Raw genomic sequence first — 12454 nt, 5'->3', positions numbered from 1 at the left:
GGAGAGGGTGGACCTCAGAAGCAGCAGGCAGGTCGCAGGTGGATCCTGGCGACGCTGTGGAGGAGCAAGGCTCTGGTACCTGCATCTGGACCAGAAGGAAGGTGCTGATACTCACTGCAGTGCAAAAAGATGCTCTTTTAATGTGTGGCTCTGCAGTGGGGCTCTGCAGAAACTAGAAGAGAAGCCAGAACTTAGAGACCAGTGCAAATGAACAACAGACTGATTTTCAGCTTTCAGCCCTCAGAGGCATGACACATCAGTGAACAAGGCAGTTGGTAAATAACTTATGGAACTGACAAGCTTCAGTTTTCTCTCCTTATGTCTTTTACTAGAACAACAGCCACAGAATCGTTTGGGAACTCAGAAGTACAAAATACTGGGCTCTATCTCACCATCCTTCGTTAGAAATAAAGGGGTTGGGCTGGGCGTGGTGGCGCACGCTTGTAATCCCCATGCTTGGGAGGCAGAGACAGGAGGATCGCGCAGGTTCGAGGCCAGCCGTGCTGACATAAGAGACCCTGTTTCCAAATAAAAAATATATAAAAAATAGGTCTGGGAGTGTAGCCCAGAGGTAGAAGGGCTTCTAGGAACCCCAGTACCACCAAAACAACAACAACAACAACAAAAACAACAAAGAAACAAAGGGGTTGGAGGGCAATAATGTTTTAGCACAGGGGCCAGGAGAGTCCCATACACAGAGTCTGAATGCCACTCAGCACTCTTCAATAGAAAAGGTAAAAGAATCACAGAGGAAAAAAAAAATAGAATAACATCAATAATAAAGAAATTAGTCCCTGAAGAAGCCTAATGATTAAACAGATTATAGAAAATAACCAGTCTCTCTCGCTTTTTTTTTTTTGCAGTACTGGAGATGGAACTTAGGGGCATTTTACCTCTGAGCTACACCCCAGCCCTATTTTTTATTCTTTATTCTGAAACAGGGTCTCACTGAGTTGCAAAGGGTCTCACTAAGTAGCTGAGGCTGGTCACGAACCTGGATCCTCTCGTCTCAGTCTCCCAAATGCTGGGATTACAAGCATGCACCACTATGCCCGGTGCATAAGTCTCTTAATATCAGAGAATTTTAAACCCAAATTCAATCAATAATTTACTTAGTCAAGATACACTGAATGCCTATGCAGACATGAATGTAGGTGATAGGGTACAAGAAGCTGTGGGTTGGCTCCAGTTGAGGTTCACACACTCCAAAGCTCCTGCTGGCTGATGCTACAAGCAGAGCATCTCCATAACATGTGGAACCCTCTGGAACCACAAAAAGGCCTTACTTACAATAATTTCTTTTTTCTGAAAAGCAGTAAAATGTCTGTTCCTCTTGCCATTCAGAGATTTACTTCTCCTTTGATAGATTTCTAGTTACTATCTTCACCAGAGTGGGCAGAGTTTTATTGAAGGACCATTTAGATGAATTCTGTTTTAGAGCAGAGGAGAGCTGAGGATGGTGTTTCTTTCCAAGAAAGTCTTGCTGCCGTGGTTCCTGCTTGGAGCAGGCTGACTACAGACAGATCTCTGAAATCGCACAGCCCGGTAGGTCCCCAGTGAGCCTTACGTAGCTACTTCTTCCTCCAAGGTCTGCTTCTCAGGCATTTTGGTCACAGCAATGAGAAAACTCACTAAAACTCTACACTCACACGAGTAAGCTGCCTAATTCCACACTTGAAGACATTATTACACTGCTTCTACCTAACAGATTCAAAATACAGTGGTGGTGGCTATAAAAAAATATGCACCGTAGCTGAGTGTGGTGGCACATGCCTGTAATCCCAGTACCTGGAAGGAGGATGCCAGGTTCAGGCCAGTCTCAGCAACTTAGCAAGACACTGTTTCAAAATAAAAAATGAAAATAGGGCTGAGGTGTGTAGCTCAGAGTTAAAATGCCCCTGAGTTTAATCCTGTTTTTCACAAAAAAAGAGTATGCAGTGAAAAATGCAATTCACATCGTAGGTTCTAATGTGTGTCTCTAACACATTTGCTTGATTAAGACTACTCTACTTTTACAAATGGAGGGAAGCCACTATTGATACTCTAACCCATTTACCTTGCTTGGTCCATGATGATCAGGGAGTTAGAGACTGGCCAGCACATCAGCAGTGCCATAGCAAGCATGCACAAATGCATTTGCAGGAGCCTCCAAGACCTGTCCAGACTGTCTCAAACTGTATGCTTTAACATCAGGATAAAAACCGTTAATAGTAAATGTTAACAAGAAAACAACACTGCTATCATCTGAGAGCAAGCAGTAGAATGAGTCCAATACAGCTCTTCGAAACGTGTCACTGGACCTCATTTCACACTGTAAGAGAATTCTAAGATGTTCTTCAAGCTTCTAGTAAGTCACAAGCCCGTATAAGCCAAGAAATACTAAGCTTACTGACTGAATGAATAGCACTTAACAGTTATTCACAGTAGACAAGCTATCAATTAGACGGGTACATCAGCTTTCCCAGGTTTCTAAAATAAAGACATGCTTATAATGACTCAAGAACAATGCTGAGAATAAAAAAAAATCAACTATTCTTTGTCTAAAGAGGATCCTCCAGTTCTGAAGACAAACATGGTATCCAAGACTCACTCCCTCAGCATGCAAAAAGTTAGCAAGGTTAGCAAGGTGGGAAGAACAGGAGTGCAGGGCAGGGTGAGGGGCATTGAGGACAGCACAACTCCAACTGGGGCAGAGAGTCAGATTCCAAGGCATTCCTTCTGATACTAACAGAAACATCACTTGTCATGATATGCTGCAAAGCAAGCGAGATGTGTACATTTCTGCACACAATGATGGGAAACACATATGAAGGAGCTTCTTGAATAAAACAGACCAGTACCTTGGACCACTTGAAGAGCTGTCGTATCAACTATACATGGTTTATACAGAGTCTCTCTCTACGTAGACCAGGCAGCTGCAACAACAGGCTCTGGAGGCTGACATCCCAGATCAAGGCACCAGCATGGCTGCTGTCTGTGAGAGCCCATCTCCTGGTGGACAGGTGTGTTTCTTGCTGGTCCTCACATGGGAGAATGGCTCAGGCAGCTAGCTTCCTGTGACATTTGGTGTAGGGGTATGAGTCTTACCTAATCACCTATTTTATTCAATTTGTTCATCTGTGACCAAAATGCCTGATAAAAACTTAAGAGGAGAAAAGGCTGATTTAGCTCACAAATTCAGAGGTTCAATCCATGGTCAGCAGGCTCCTAGGCAGAAGCAACATGGCAGCCACACGTGGCACAGGAAAGCTACATAACTCACGGCAGCTAGGAAGCAGAGAAAGCCAGAGGAAGGGGCCAGGGACAGACACAGCAGCCAAGACCACACCACGTGGGACCCATCTCCTCTAGCCTCGCCTGCCTGCCTGCCTGCATTACCACCCAATATGTCCAACCAAGTTATTCATCCATGAATGGGTTTACTCACTGATCAGATTTTACCACCGATTCAACTATTCCACTCTGAACAATTTTTCATTGCTAACATGTGAGCTTTTCCAGGGGACATTTATGTTCAAACCATAATACCTACTACTTCCCAAAGGCTACACTTCCTGATCCAGTACACATCAATGATCAGGTTTTCAATGTATACATTTGGAGGACACAAACATTCAGACCATAGCAACCTGGAATAAAATTTCTTTTTCTGTTTCCTGGCTCGTCAATTTTAGTCCCTTTCTAATTTTTTTTTTCTTCTTGTTTCATATTTATTTATTTTTTCTCATTTTTTTATTTAGAAGTGGAACATACTGAAAATGGTGTACATTTAGATTGTACTTCGTGCCCTTTCCCCCATTTCCCTTCCCCCCACCCAATAAAGAGTGTCCAGGTTAACCATGTTATATTTATACTATTACACATATTCATATGTAGCTCCTCCATTGAACAACCTCAGCTTTCTTCCTCTCCTATCCTTCCATTCTAGCTTTGCTGAGGTTTCCCCTCCATCATCTGGAGTCCCTCTGGTATCACCACTACTCCCTAGCTTGGGCATATTAGAGAAAACATATGTCCCTTCTCTTTCTGTGCTTGCCTAATCTCAGGAATATCTTTAAATTTTTTCTGCAATATTCTGCCTATCTTTCACTTTGCCAAAAAATAGCTGTTATTTCTTTTTTATTTTTACTATTCAAGAAGGCAAGCATTAAATCACATGTGCTATTAGAAGAAAGGTCTCTAAAAAGAGAAGAACAGCAGAGACTTCCTGAAAAGTGTAGCTTAACTTAGGAAGTCAGCCCAAATGAAACCATCTGAAGAATAAAAAAGCCAGGCTCTAGGCAGCACAGCTGTCTGCCTGGCTTGGAAGCAAGCAAAGCACTTGGCAGGCTCTCCTGAAGATAAGAGAGAGGTCAGCCACTGACAGGGACTCTGCTGCCGCCGAAAGAACAAGAACACCTATGACAGCAAACGGACACTGTCTGCATCCTGGTCTAAAATCACTTTGCAACCTTCCTCAGGGCTATGAAAGAGCATTTAGCTTTTAAGATCTTGTCTGTTTTGAATATCACTAACACAAATATAAACAGACAGCTAATCATCTGAATCACCTGCCAGAGGTTCAAAAGTCCTCTCACTAGCCTGCTAGCCATGGAGCACACAGAGTCTGAGCCATGGCTCTCATGGGCCTTGGAGGCTGGCATGACCCACAGAACTGCATGCATCAGCTCTGCAGCTCCAGGTGCCATGGACAGTGCTTCCAAGAGCACCAGAAAGGGCATCTGTCTGATACTGACCTCCTTTATAGAGCCTAGCAAAACATCATTTAGAGTGGCCTTTAAAATTAACTCATGATATGATAAAGAAATATTCTCTTTAATTCAAGCAATGAATAGAACTGCAATAATCTTTTTCCATATTACTTTTGAAAAGATATTATAAAATGGCAATTACATATATAACAAAGTATTTTTGCAAAATTATGTTGGCTATCTGGTACAAAAAAATCCTTGTTGCTGTAAAAACAAATGTCAATGCACTTTTGTTTTGTGATAACTGTTATTTTTAGGGTTGAGTCTATTACAAATTAACAGAACAAGGAACTATTTCTTACAACAATGTATTTCAACTTCCCTCCTAGTACAATTCCACTTTAAAAAAGCCATTTGCCGTATCAGATCTGTATTTGGTAATCACACAGTGATGGAATGAAAATACTAGTAACATCAGAGAATTTAATGCATATGAAAATGGAACAAGCCAGGCGTGGTGGCGCAGCTTGTAATCCTAGTGCTTAGGAGACTGAGACAGGAGGATCACAGGTTTGTGGATAGCCTCAGCTTAGTGAGGATCTCTGCAACTTAGTGAGACCCTGCTTCAAAATAAAGAATAATTTTTTTTTTTCAAAATGGTGACTGAGGGACACAGCACCTCTCAGTAGCTGAAGTAAATAAAGTTTAAATACCGAGAAAGCAGTGTCTAAATCAACAAAATAAATACATACCAGGAACCAAAACACATCCTGGTACCTCGGCGGAACCCTGAACTTGAAGAAGAAGAACAAAGATCGGACACGGGACCTGCTGCAGATACAATCGGACCGCTGCGGAACGCTGAGCCGCGGGCTGCTTTAGCAGCTGTCCAAGGAGCTGCCTGCCCGATATTACCACGGCAAGATAATCCGGGAATAAAAACGGACTTAGGACCGCATCCTAAGCAGCGAGCAGCACCCACCAGAACTCTGTCTGCCCACCAGCGACCGGATCACATCGGCATAGAGACTCACACGGATTCCTGCACCAAGACAGGTACCTGAGGGTGCCCTGGTAAACTGGGGTCCTAGCGTGTGCGCAGTCTCAACCCCCCACCACGGGCTCAAGCCTCAGAGCACTCTCCTCGCGCATCCTGCCTGTCCCCTACTAGTAATCAGTGCCTGTACACTGCCCCCCTAAATTGGAGCCTGCTTCTGTGGCTAACCCCTGCCACCTTGCCAGAGCCTACCCTCCAGGCTGCAAAAGCCCTGGGAGACCCGGAAATCTCCTTGGGGCACCCCCAGCCTCTACGTCCCGCGGGAGGCAGAGACCATTGCTGGACACCGCACACTGGACCCTTGAGCACCTACCCTGCACCCCTGGCCCACCCCTGGGTATTCCCAACCTCCTGGTAGCCAGATGCTTAGTTCTAAGTGAGAACACAGCTCAATACACCTTGGAAGAACATACCAGCAGCAATAGACAGCTGCACCCACTCTCACTAGGGTCCAGTATTAACAGTGCATCCAGCCTGCACTCCTGGAATAGGCAGAGCTCTGGCAGTAAGTGTGGCCACCCAGGAACCAGCATTCATTTGCCCAGGGTACATCTTGGGACCACACCGGCTAGCCCAGCTGGAATTTCCAGAGACACAAGAAAATCCATCGGGCTACAAAATCTGCTCAGGACCTCAGGGGGAAGTTCCAATTACACTTTAGTCACTCTCCACCCCTGCTGTAGGAAGCACAGGCTGGAGGCGAGGGTGGTGAGTGCAGATGTGCTGACCACAGGTTAGAATTTCGCAGAATCTGTGAAATGTACAGAATCAAATAACAGTGAAACCAGACATCCGGACACATAAACCTAAAGCAGCTAAAGGAGAAAAAGGTGTCCAAACACCCAGAGTGACTTAAGAAGATAAAAATAGAGTACAAAGAAAACTAAGAGACATTGGATGGTATTCTGAAAGCTACCAAGCAATCAGATACGCACATATTATATGGACCTGACCCCATATGCGTAAATAAGGAGGACTGTTTGTTTTACTTTTAATGTGGATGTTATGTTTTATTTTGCTTTTATAGTGCTTTTGTTTTAGTATGGTTATTGCTGGTTTTTTTTTCTTTTTTTTTTTCTTTTTTCTTCTTTTAATCCAAACTTCTCTTACTTTAACTTGTTGTTTTATATATATATACATTGGATAGTTTGCCTTATTTTTTTATTTCACACGGCTGCTAGTTCCTTTTATTTTATTCCTCTTCCTTTTTCCTCTTTCTTCCTCTTTCCTTCCTTTTCTTTCATTCTCCTCCTTTGATTGGTTTACCTTCCTTTTTCTTGGATTACATAATAGTCTTGGTATCTTGTGGGGATTCTTTTTTTTTTTTTTAATGTCTGTCTGCTCCTACCAGCATCCCTATTTACAAACCTTCCCACACTAACCTACATACATTTCTCCCCCAAAACTTCTCCCCATAATATACCTCATGGTTTAAAACTCAAAGTATTTTTTATATCCATAACTACTCTACTAACAACAAGAGTCCTAGTAATTAACTCTCTCTCATTCCTAGCAAGTTATTACCTTATCATACTTAAAGTCTTTCTCAACCTAACATATCCTCTACCTAATCTGACCCCTTTACCAATCACCCCACCTCTTTACACATCACCCGCCCTCAACGCTGGAAAGGCTCTGCTGACTTGCCGATACCCCTAAACTCCTAATATTAAGATTTGACTAAACACATTACTCACGAACGATGGGTAGAAATCAGAAAAACAGGACAGAGAACACTATAAATATGAGAACCAGGAGTTATGAAGAGACAGCAGAAATCACGAATACTGACCTACTAGAAATGCAAGAAGGGGAGTTCAGAATCTTGTTGTTCAATATGATGAAAGGTTTTAAAACAAGTATAGAGGAGGTTAAAGGTGAAATAGAAACACTAAAAAAGAATCAGAAAGAGGTCTGGAATGAAATGAAAGAGGCAATAAGTGAAATGAAGACAGCAATAGAAAGAAACTCTGGAAGATTAGATGAAATGGAAAACAGAATATCAATATTAGAAGACAGTACATCCCAAACCGAAAACACAGTCAGCGATATACAGAAATCTTTACAGCAACAAAACCTAAACATCCAGCAATTATGGGATAATATGAAGCGCCCTAATTTACGGATAATAGGCATTGAGGAAGGGATAGAGGTACAGACCAAGGGCATATGTAATATCTTCAAGGAAATAATCTCAGAGAATTTTCCAAATATGGAAAGAGACTTGAATCTTCAAGTACAGGAGGCATACAGAACTCCACTGAGACAGGACCAAAGAAAAACCACTCCACGCCATATAATAACCAAATTGACCAGCATAGAGGCCAAGGAAGGAATCTTAAAAGCAGTGAGAACAAAAGGACAGGTGACATATAGAGGCAAAACAATAAGAATCACCCCAGACTATACAACCCAGGTCAGGAATGCTAGGAGAGACTGGTACGATGTGATTCAGACCCTGGAAGAACATAACTTCCAGCCCAAACTAATCTATCCAGCAAAACTACTATTCAAGATCAATGGGGAAGTCAAAGTCTTTCAGGATAAACAGAATCTCAAAAAATTCATGAATTCAAAGCCAACACTAGAGAAAATTCTTAAAGAAATAAATCATAAGGAAGAAAAAAGAAGCAGACTCCAGAATCAGAGAAGAGAGGAAGTTAACAAGTGGGCCATTTAAGTAAAGAAGAAAGATCACAACACCCAAGAGTAGACAGAACACAAAATGGCAGAAAACAAAAAGCATATTTCAATAATATCACTTAATGTCAAAGGACTTAACTCACCAATCAAAAGACATAGACTGGCAATGTGGATTAGGAAACATAATCCAAACATATGCTGTCTGCAAGAAACTCACCTCACAGCCAAAGACATTCACAGGCTGAAGGTGAAAGGATGGAAAAAGATATACCATGCCACCAGTGACCGAAAAAGAGCAGGGGTAGCAACCCTGATATCCAACAAAACAGACTCAAAAGAGACAAATCAGGGCACTTCCTTTTATTAAAAGGAACAATACACCAAGAAGATATAATGATAGTAAATATTTATGCCCCAAATGTGGGTGCAACCACATTCGTAAAACAAACCCTTCTGGACATAAGATCCCAAGTAGACCCAAATACAATAATTCTGGGAGACTTTAATACGCCTCTCACACCACTGGATCGATCTTCGAGGCAAAAGATGAGTAAAGATGCTTTAGAACTAAAGGAAACCATAAACCAAATGGACCTAATAGACGTTTTCAGAGTATTTCAACCAGGAACTACAGAATACACTTTCTTCTCAGCAGCCCATGGAACCTTCTCCAAAACAGATCACATCCTGGGACACAAAGAAAATACCAGCAAATTCAAAAAATGTAATATAATCCCATGCATCTTTTCAGACCACAATGGAATAAAAGTAGAAATCAACAACAGGAAACTCGAAAGAAAGTATTCAAATTCATGGAGAATGAATGATACACTACTAAATGACGAATGGGTAAGAGCAGAAATTAGGGAAGAAATAAAGAAATTTATGGAAACAAACGAAAACAGAGACACAACCTACCAAAACCTATGGGACACCATGAAGGCAGTACTAAGAGGAAAGTTTATCGCATTGAGTGCCCACATAAAAAGGATGGAGACCCACCAAGTAAAGAACCTAATGACACAACTCAAGGATCTAGAAATTCTGCAACAATCCATTCCCAAAGCCAGCAGAAGACGAGAAATCATCAAAATTAGAGCAGAAATAAATGAAATAGAGAACAAAAAAACAATTCAAAGAATCAATAAAACAAAAAGTTGGTTCTTTGAAAAGATTAATAGAATTGATAAACCCCTGGCCAACCTAACCAAAAGAAAAAGAGAATCAACTCAAATTACCAAAATTAGAAATGAAAAAGGAGATATCACCACTGATAGTGAAGAAATTCAAAATATTATCAGAAAGTACTTTAAAAATTTATACTCCAATAGATTTGAAAACCTGGATGAAATTGACAGATTTCTAAACACAGTTAACCTTCCTACACTCAACCAAGAGGACATAGCAAGCCTAAACCAACCAATAACAACCAAAGAAATAGAAACGGCAATAAAAATTCTTCCACCAAAGAAAAGCCCAGACCCAGATGGGTTCCCAGCTGAATTCTACAAAACCTTCAGTGAACAACTAATACCAATACTTCATAACACGTTCCGGGAAATTGAAAGAGATGGAACTCTTCCAAATTCCTTCTATGAGGCCAGTATCACATTAATCCCCAAACCAAATAAAGATACCTCAAGAAAGGAAAACTACAGACCAATATCCTTAATGAACATAGATGCAAAAATTCTAAACAAAATACTAGCTATACGCATTCAAAACTATATCAAGAGAATAATTCATCACGACCAAGTCGGTTTCATCCCAGAAAAACAAGGCTGGTTCAACATACGCAAATCAATACATGTTATTCACCACATAAATAGAACCAAGAACAAAAACCACATCATCATAGCAATAGATGCTGAAAAAGCATTCGACAAAATCCAACACCCATTTATGTTAAAAACACTGCAAAAAATTGGGATAGAAGGAAAGTACTTCAACATCATCAAGGCAATATACTGCAAACCCAAAGCCAACATTATATTGAATGGGGAAAAACTGCAAGAATTTCCGCTACAGTCAGGAACAAGACAAGGATGCCCACTTTCACCTCTCCTTTTCAATATAGTCCTTGAGACTCTTGCTGCAGCAATCAGACAAGAGAAGGAAATCAAAGGAATCCACATAGGAAGAGAGGAAGTGAAATTATCCTTATTCGCAGATGACATGATCCTTTATCTGGAAGACCCAAAGAACTCAACCAAAAGACTTCTGGAGCTGATCGACAAATTCGGCAAAGTCGCAGGTTACAAAATCAACCTAAAGAAATCAGTGGCCTTTCTTTATGCCAACAACGAATCCACAATGAAGGAAACAAAAACAACAATTCCATTCACTATAACCTCAAAACCAATAAAATACCTAGGAATAAACCTAACCCAAGATGTAAAAGACCTCTACAACAAAAACTATAAAACATTAAAGAAAGAAATAGAAGAAGACCTTGGAAGATGGAAAGATCTCCCGTGCTCATGGATAGGCAGAATAAATATCATCAAAATGGCCATTCTGCCAAAACTGATCTATAGGTTCAATGCAATTCCCATTAAAATACCAGTGACATTCTTCAGAGACCTAGAAAAATCAATCATGAACTTCATATGGAGAAAGAAAAGACCTAGAATAGCCAAAGCAATTCTCAATAACAAGAAACACGCAGGAGGCATTACAATCCCAGACTTCAAACTATACTATAGAGCAATAGTAGTAAAAACAGCATGGTACTGGCACAAAAACAGATATACTGACCAGTGGATTAGAATAGAAGATACAGAAACAAACCCACACATCTTTAGTCAATTAATCTTTGACAAAGGGGCCAAACACATACGCTGGAGAAAAGACAGCCTTTTCAACAAGTGGTGCTGGGAGAACTGGCTAACCATTTGTAAAAAGATGAATCTAAACCCCTATATCTCACCTAACACAGGATTCAACTCAAGATGGATCAAAGACTTAGAAATTAGACCTGAGACGGTGAAGTTAGTAGAGGAGAACATAGGTTCAACACTACAACATATTGGCACAGGCAGTAACTTTCTCAACAAAACCTCCAAAGCTCAGGAAATTAAAGCAAGAATAAACACGTGGGATAACATTAAACTAAAAAGTTTCTTCTCATCAAAGGAAACTATCAATAACCTAAAGAGGAAGCCTACAGAATGGGAAAGGATCTTTACCAGCCACCATTCTGATAGGGGGCTAATATCCAGAGTATACAAAGAGCTCAAAAGGCTCTACACCAACAAAACAAACAACCCAATCAAGAAATGGGCAAATGAACTAAATAGACACTTCACAAAAGAAGAGATACAAAGGGCTAATAGATACATGAAAAGATGTTCTTCATCACTGGCCATCAGGGAGATGCAAATCAAAACTACACTGAGATTCCATCTAACCCCAGTCAGAGTAGCAAGCATAAAGAAATCAAACAACAACAAATGCTGGCGAGGATGTGGGGAAAGAGGAACTCTTTTACACTGTTGGTGGGAGTGCAAACTAGTTCAGCCACTATGGAGATCTGTGTGGAGATTCCTAAGAAAGGTGGGAATAGATCCACCATATGATCCAGCTATACCACTCCTGGGTATCTTTCCAAAAGGGTTGAATTCAGAGAAATACAGCAACATATGCATACCTATGTTCATAGCAGCACAATTTGTAATAGCCAAAATATGGAACCAACCCAGATCACCATCAACAGATGAATGGATAGCAAAACTGTGGGAAATACACACAATGGAATTCTATTCAGCCATAAAGAAGAACAAAATTATATCATTTGCAAGAAGATGGAAAGCCCTGGAAAGCCTCATGTTAAGTGAGATCAGCCAAGCACAGAAGGAGAAGATACACATGTTTCCTCTAATATGCCCAAACTAGAAAACACAAAGGATACCAGTAGGACCCCAGATATTAGAGGGGAAATACTAGCTAAGTTTTAATGGAAAGATAGGAGAGGAGAAAGGCCGATCTTGATTAAGGAACATCTTCACCTGAACATGTGTAAAATTATGAATAAGACATGGTTAACCTGGCCAACCATTGGTGG

General features: G+C 40.9%; 1 protein-coding gene across 1 annotated transcript in view; it reads right to left on the bottom strand.

Moving 5' to 3' along the window:
* Window positions 1–12454, bottom strand: part of FAM120B (family with sequence similarity 120 member B) — a gene marked incomplete at both ends in the record, with an annotated part of 56297 nt that overhangs the window by 30798 nt on the left and 13045 nt on the right. The gene's annotated exons all lie outside the window — the stretch shown is intronic.

Source organism: Muscardinus avellanarius (genome assembly GCF_963383645.1).
Source record: "Muscardinus avellanarius genome assembly, chromosome: 8".
In the NCBI taxonomy this organism is placed as follows: Eukaryota; Metazoa; Chordata; class Mammalia; order Rodentia; family Gliridae; genus Muscardinus; species Muscardinus avellanarius.
The sequence above is the reverse complement of the archived record's forward strand: the minus strand, read 5'-3'. Positions and strand labels throughout refer to the sequence as shown.